Consider the following 6,850-nt stretch of genomic DNA (forward strand, 5'->3'; position numbering starts at 1 on the left):
ACCGTCGGCAGACCCGCCGGGTCAAACCCGGCTGAGCTACCCGGCTCGGAAGCGCCAAAGTCGGGTTGAGCAGTCACATTCACTCCCATCCCCTTTTGGACCACTTCCCACGGTTCGAAATGCACGAAAATCGGCCTGTACACGGGGGAGGCACCCGCCTCGAAGACGAGACCGTCGGCAGAACCGCCGGAACAAACCCGGCTGAGCTACCCGGCTTACAAGTCTCAAAGTCGGTATGAGCAGACACGTCCACCCCCATTCCCTTTTGGACCACTTCCCACGGTTCGAAATGCATGAAAATCGGCCTGTATACGGGGGAGGCACCCGCCTCGAAGACGAGACCGTCGGCAGACCCGCCGGGTCAAACCCGGCTGAGCTACCCGGCTCGGAAGCGCCAAAGTCGGGTTGAGCAGTCACATTCACTCCCATCCCCTTTTGAACCTCTTCCCACCGTTGGAAATGCACGAAAATCGGCCTGTACACGGGGGAGGCTCCCCCCTCGAAGGCGAGACCGTCGGCAGAACCGCCGGGTCAAACCCGGCTGAGCTACCCGGCTTACAAGTCTCGAAGTCGGGTTGAGCAGTCACATTCACTCCCATCGACTTTTGGGCAACTTCCCACCGTTGCAAATGCATGAAAATCGGCCTGTACACGGGGGAGGCACCCGCCTCGAAGTCGAGACCGTCGGCAGAACCGCCGGGTCCAACCCGGCTGAGCTACCCGGCTTACAAGTCTCAAAGCCGGGTTGGGCAGTCACGTTCACCCCCATTCCCTTTTGGATCACTTCCCACGGTTCGAAATGCACGAAAACCGGCCTGTACACGGGGGAGGGTCCGCCCTCGAAGGCGAGACCGTCGGCAGAACCGCCGGGTCAAACCTGGCTGAGCTACCCGGCTTACAAGTCTCAAAGTCGGTATGAGCAGACACGTCCACCCCCATTCCCTTTTGGACCACTTCCCACGGTTCGAAATGCATGAAAATCGGCCTGTATACGGGGGAGGCACCCGCCTCGAAGACGAGACCGTCGGCAGACCCGCCGGGTCAAACCCGGCTGAGCTACCCGGCTCGGAAGCGCCAAAGTCGGGTTGAGCAGTCACATTCACTCCCATCCCCTTTTGAACCTCTTCCCACCGTTGGAAATGCACGAAAATCGGCCTGTACACGGGGGAGGCTCCCCCCTCGAAGGCGAGACCGTCGGCAGAACCGCCGGGTCAAACCCGGCTGAGCTACCCGGCTTACAAGTCTCGAAGTCGGGTTGAGCAGTCACATTCACTCCCATCGACTTTTGGGCAACTTCCCACCGTTGCAAATGCATGAAAATCGGCCTGTACACGGGGGAGGCACCCGCCTCGAAGTCGAGACCGTCGGCAGAACCGCCGGGTCCAACCCGGCTGAGCTACCCGGCTTACAAGTCTCAAAGCCGGGTTGGGCAGTCACGTTCACCCCCATTCCCTTTTGGATCACTTCCCACGGTTCGAAATGCACGAAAACCGGCCTGTACACGGGGGAGGGTCCGCCCTCGAAGGCGAGACCGTCGGCAGAACCGCCGGGTCAAACCTGGCTGAGCTACCCGGCTTACAAGTCTCAAAGTCGGGTTGAGCAGTCACGTTCACTCCCATCGACTTTTAGACCACTTCCCACGGTTCGAAATGCACGAAAATCGGCCTGTACACGGGGGAGGCACCCGCCTCGAAGACGAGACCGTCGGCAGAACCGCCGGGTCAAACCCGGCCGAGCTACCCGGGTTAGAAGCCTCAGAGTCGGGTTGAGCAGTCACGTTCACTCCCATCGACTTTTAGACCACTTCCCACGGTTGGAAATGCACGAAAATCGGCCTGTACACGGGGGTGGCATCCGCCTCGAAGACGAGACCGTCGGCAGAACCGCCGGGTCAAACCCGGCTGAGCTACCCGGCTTACAAGTCTCAAAGTCGGGTTGAGCAGTCACGTTCACTCCCATCGACTTTTGGGCAACTTCCCACGGTTCGAAATGCACAAGATTCGGCCTGAACACGGGGGACGCTCCCCCCTCGAAGGCGAGACCGTCGGCAGACCCGCCGGGTCAAACCCGGCTGAGCTACCCGGCTCGGAAGCGCCAAAGTCGGTATGAGCAGTCACGTTCACTCCCATCCCCTTTTGGACCGCTTCCCACGGTACGAAATGCATGAAAATCGGCCTGTACACGGGGGAGGCACCCGCCTCGAAGACGAGACCGTCGGCAGAACCGCCGGGTCAAACCCGGCTGAGCTACCCGGCTTACAAGTCTCAAAGTCGGGTTGAGCAGTCACATTCACTCCCATCGACTTTTGGGCAACTTCCCACGGTTCGAAATGCACAAAATTCGGCCTGAACACGGGGGACGCTCCCCCCTCGAAGGCGAGACCGTCGGCAGAACCGCCGGGTCAAACCCGGCTGAGCTACCCGGCTTAAAAGTCTCAAAGTCGGTATGAGCAGTCACATTCACCCCCATTCCCTTTTGGACCACTTCCCACGGTTGGAAATGCATGAAAATCGGCCTGGACACGGGGGAGGCTCCCCCCTCGATGACGAGACCGTCGGCAGAACCGCCGGAACAAACCCGGCTGAGCTACCCGGCTTACAAGTCTCAAAGTCGGTATGAGCAGACACGTCCACCCCCATTCCCTTTTGGACCACTTCCCACCGTTGGAAATGCACGAAAATCGGCCTGTACACGGGGGAGGCACCGGCCTCGAAGACGAGACCGTCGGCAGAACCGCCGGATCAAACCCGGCCGAGCTACCCGGGTTAGAAGCCTCAGAGTCGGGTTGAGCAGTCACATTCACTCCCATCCCCTTTTGAACCTCTTCCCACCGTTGGAAATGCACGAAAATCGGCCTGTACACGGGGGAGGCTCCCCCCTCGAAGGCGAGACCGTCGGCAGAACCGCCGGGTCAAACCCGGCTGAGCTACCCGGCTTAAAAGTCTCAAAGTCGGGTTGAGCAGTCACATTCACTCCCATCGACTTTTGGGCAACTTCCCACCGTTGCAAATGCATGAAAATCGGCCTGTACACGGGGGAGGCTCCGCCCTCGAAGGCGAGACCGACGGCAGAACCGCCGGGTCAAACCCGGCCGGGCTACCCGGGTTAGAAGCCTCAGAGTCGGGTTGAGCAGTCGCATTCACCCCCATCCCCTTTTGAACCTCTTCCCACCGTTGGAAATGCACGAAAATCGGCCTGTACACGGGGGAGGCACCGGCCTCGAAGACGAGACCGTCGGCAGAACCGCCGGATCAAACCCGGCCGAGCTACCCGGGTTAGAAGCCTCAGAGTCGGGTTGAGCAGTCACATTCACTCCCATCCCCTTTTGAACCTCTTCCCACCGTTGGAAATGCACGGAAATCGGCCTGTACACGGGGGAGGCTCCCCCCTCGAAGGCGAGACCGTCGGCAGAACCGCCGGGTCAAACCCGGCTGAGCTACCCGGCTTACAAGTCTCGAAGTCGGGTTGAGCAGTCACATTCACTCCCATCCCCTTTTGGGCAACTTCCCACCGTTGCAAATGCATGAAAATCGGCCTGTACACGGGGGAGGGAGCCGCCTCGAAGACGAGACCGTCCGCAGAACCGCTGGATCAAACCCGGCTGAGCTACCAGGCTCGGAAGCGCCAAAGTCGGTATGAGCAGTCACATTCACTCCCATCCCCTTTTGGGCCACTTCCCACGGTTCGAAATGCACGAAAATCGGACTGAACACGGGGGAGGCTCCCCCCTCCAAAACGAGACCATCGGCAGAATCGACGGGTCAAACCCGGCCGAGCTACCCGGGTTAGAAGCCTCAGAGTCGGGTTGAGCAGTCACGTTCACTCCCATCCCCTTTTGGACCTCTTCCCACCGTTGGAAATGCACGAAAATCGGCCTGTACACGGGGGAGGGTCCGCCCTCGAAGGCGGCACCGTCGGCAGAACCGCCGGGTCAAACCCGGCTGAGCTACCCGGCTTACAAGTCTCAAAGCCGGGTTGAGCAGTCACGTCCACCCCCATTCCCTTTTGGACCACTTCCCACGGTTGGAAATGCACGAAAATCGGCCTGGACACGGGGGAGGCTCCCCCCTCGATGACGAGACCGTCGGCAGAACCGCCGGGTCAAACCCGGCCGAGCTATCCGGGTTAGAAGCCTCAAAGTCGGGTTGAGCAGTCACGTCCACCCCCATCCCCTTTTGGACCACTTCCCACGGTTCGAAATGCACGAAAATCGGCCTGTACACGGGGGAGGCACCCGCCTCGAAGACGAGACCGTCGGCAGACCCGCCGGATCAAACCCGGCCGAGCTACACGGCTTACAAGTCTCAATGTCGGTATGAGCAGTCACGTCCACCCCTATTCCATTTTGGACCACTTCCCACGGTACGAAATGCATGAAAATCGGCCTGTACACGGGGGAGGCACCCGCCTCGAAGACGAAACCGTCGGCAGAACCGCCGGGTCAAACCCGGCTGAGCTACCCGGCTCGGAAGCGCCAAAGTCGGGTTGAGCAGTCACATTCACTCCCATCGACTTTTGGGCAACTTCCCACGGTTCGAAATGCACAAAATTCGGCCTGAACACGGGGGACGCTCCCCCCTCGAAGGCGAGACCGTCGGCAGAACCGCCGGGTCAAACCCGGCTGAGCTACCCGGGTCGGAAGCGCCAAGGTCGGTATGAGCAGTCACATTCACTCCCATCCCCTTTTGGACCGCTTCCCACGGTTTGAAATGCACGAAAATCGGCCTGTACACGGGGGAGGCTCCGCCCTCGAAGGCGAGACCGACGGCAGAACCGCCGGGTCAAACCCGGCCGGGCTACCCGGGTTAGAAGCCTCAGAGTCGGGTTGAGCAGTCACATTCACCCCCATCCCCTTTTGAACCTCTTCCCACCGTTGGAAATGCACGAAAATCGGCCTGTACACGGGGGAGGCGCCCCTCTCGAAGGCGAGACCGACGGCAGAACCGCCGGGTCAAACCCGGCCGAGCTACCCGGGTTAGAAGCCTCAGAGTCGGGTTGAGCAGTCACATTCACCCCCATCCCCTTTTGAACCTCTTCCCACCGTTGGAAATGCACGAAAATCGGCCTGTACACGGGGGAGGCCCCCCTCTCGAAGACGAGACCGTCGGCAGACCCGCCGGATCAAACCCGGCCGAGCTACACGGCTTACAAGTCTCGATGTCGGTATGAGCAGTCACGTCCACCCCCATTCCCTTTTGGACCACTTCCCACGGTACGAAATGCATGAAAATCGGCCTGTACACGGGGGAGGCACCCGCCTCGAAGACGAGACCGTCGGCAGAACCGCCGGGTCAAACCCGGCTGAGCTACCCGGCTCGGAAGCGCCAAAGTCGGGTTGAGCAGTCACATTCACCCCCATCCCCTTTTGGGCCACTTCCCACGGTTCGAAATGCATGAAAATCGGCCTGTACACGGGGGACGCTCCCCCCTCGAAGGCGAGGCAGTCGGCAGAACCGCCGGGTCAAACCCGGCTGAGCTACCCGGGTTAGATGCCTCAAAGTCGGGTTGAGCAGTCACATTCACCCCCATCCCCTTTCGGCCCCCTTCCCACGGTTGGAAATGCATGAAAATCGGCCTGTACACGGTGGGCGCTCCCCCCTCGAAGGTGAGACCTTCGGCAGAACCGCCGGGTCAAATCCTGCCGAGCTACCCGCGTTAGAGGTCTCAATGTCGGCTTCAGCAGTCACATTCAATCCCATTCCCGTTTGGACCTCTTCCCGCCGATGGAAATGCACAAAATTCGGCCTGAACACGCGGGGCGCTCCCCCCTCGAAGGCGAGACCGTCGCCAGAACCGCCGGGTCAAATCCGGCTGAGCTACCCGCGTTACAGGTCTCAAAGTCGGGTTGAGCAGTCACGTTCACCCCCATCCCCTTTCGGACCCCTTCCCACGGTTGGAAATGCATGAAAATCGGCCTGTACACGGTGGGCGCTCCCCCCTCGAAGGTGAGACCTTCGGCAGAACCGCCGGGTCAAATCCGGCCGAGCTACCCGCGTTAGAGGTCTCAATGTCGGCTTCAGCAGTCACATTCAATCCCATTCCCGTTTGGACCTCTTCCCGCCGATGGAAATGCACAAAATTCGGCCTGAACACGCGGGACGCTCCCCCCTCGAAGGTGAGACCTTCGGCAGAACCGCCGGGTCAAATCCGGCCGAGCTACCCGCGTTAGAGGTCTCAATGTCGGCTTCAGCAGTCACATTCAGTCCCATTCCCGTTTGGACCTCTTCCCGCCGATGGAAATGCACAAAATTCGGCCTGAACACGCGGGACGCTCCCCCCTCGAAGGCGAGACCGTCGCCAGAACCGCCGGGTCAAATCCGGCTGAGCTACCCGCGTTACAGGTCTCAAAGTCGGGTTGAGCAGTCACGTTCACCCCCATCCCCTTTCGGACCCCTTCCCACGGTTGGAAATGCATGAAAATCGGCCTGTACACGGTGGGCGCTCCCCCCTCGAAGGTGAGACCTTCGGCAGGACCGCCGGGTCAAATCCGGCCGAGCTACCCGCGTTAGAGGTCTCAATGTCGGCTTCAGCAGTCACATTCAGTCCCATTCCCGTTTGGACCTCTTCCCGCCGATGGAAATGCACAAAATTCGGCCTGAACACGCGGGACGCTCCCCCCTCGAAGGTGAGACCTTCGGCAGAACCGCCGGGTCAAATCCGGCCGAGCTACCCGCGTTAGAGGTCTCAATGTCGGCTTCAGCAGTCACATTCAGTCCCATTCCCGTTTGGACCTCTTCCCGCCGATGGAAATGCACAAAATTCGGCCTGAACACGCGGGACGCTCCCCCCTCGAAGGCGAGACCGTCGCCAGAACCGCCGGGTCAAATCCGGCCGAGCTACCCGCGTTAGA

The sequence above is a fragment of the Chiloscyllium punctatum genome, unplaced genomic scaffold (assembly GCF_047496795.1).
Source record: "Chiloscyllium punctatum isolate Juve2018m unplaced genomic scaffold, sChiPun1.3 scaffold_241, whole genome shotgun sequence".
NCBI lineage: Eukaryota > Metazoa > Chordata > Chondrichthyes > Orectolobiformes > Hemiscylliidae > Chiloscyllium > Chiloscyllium punctatum.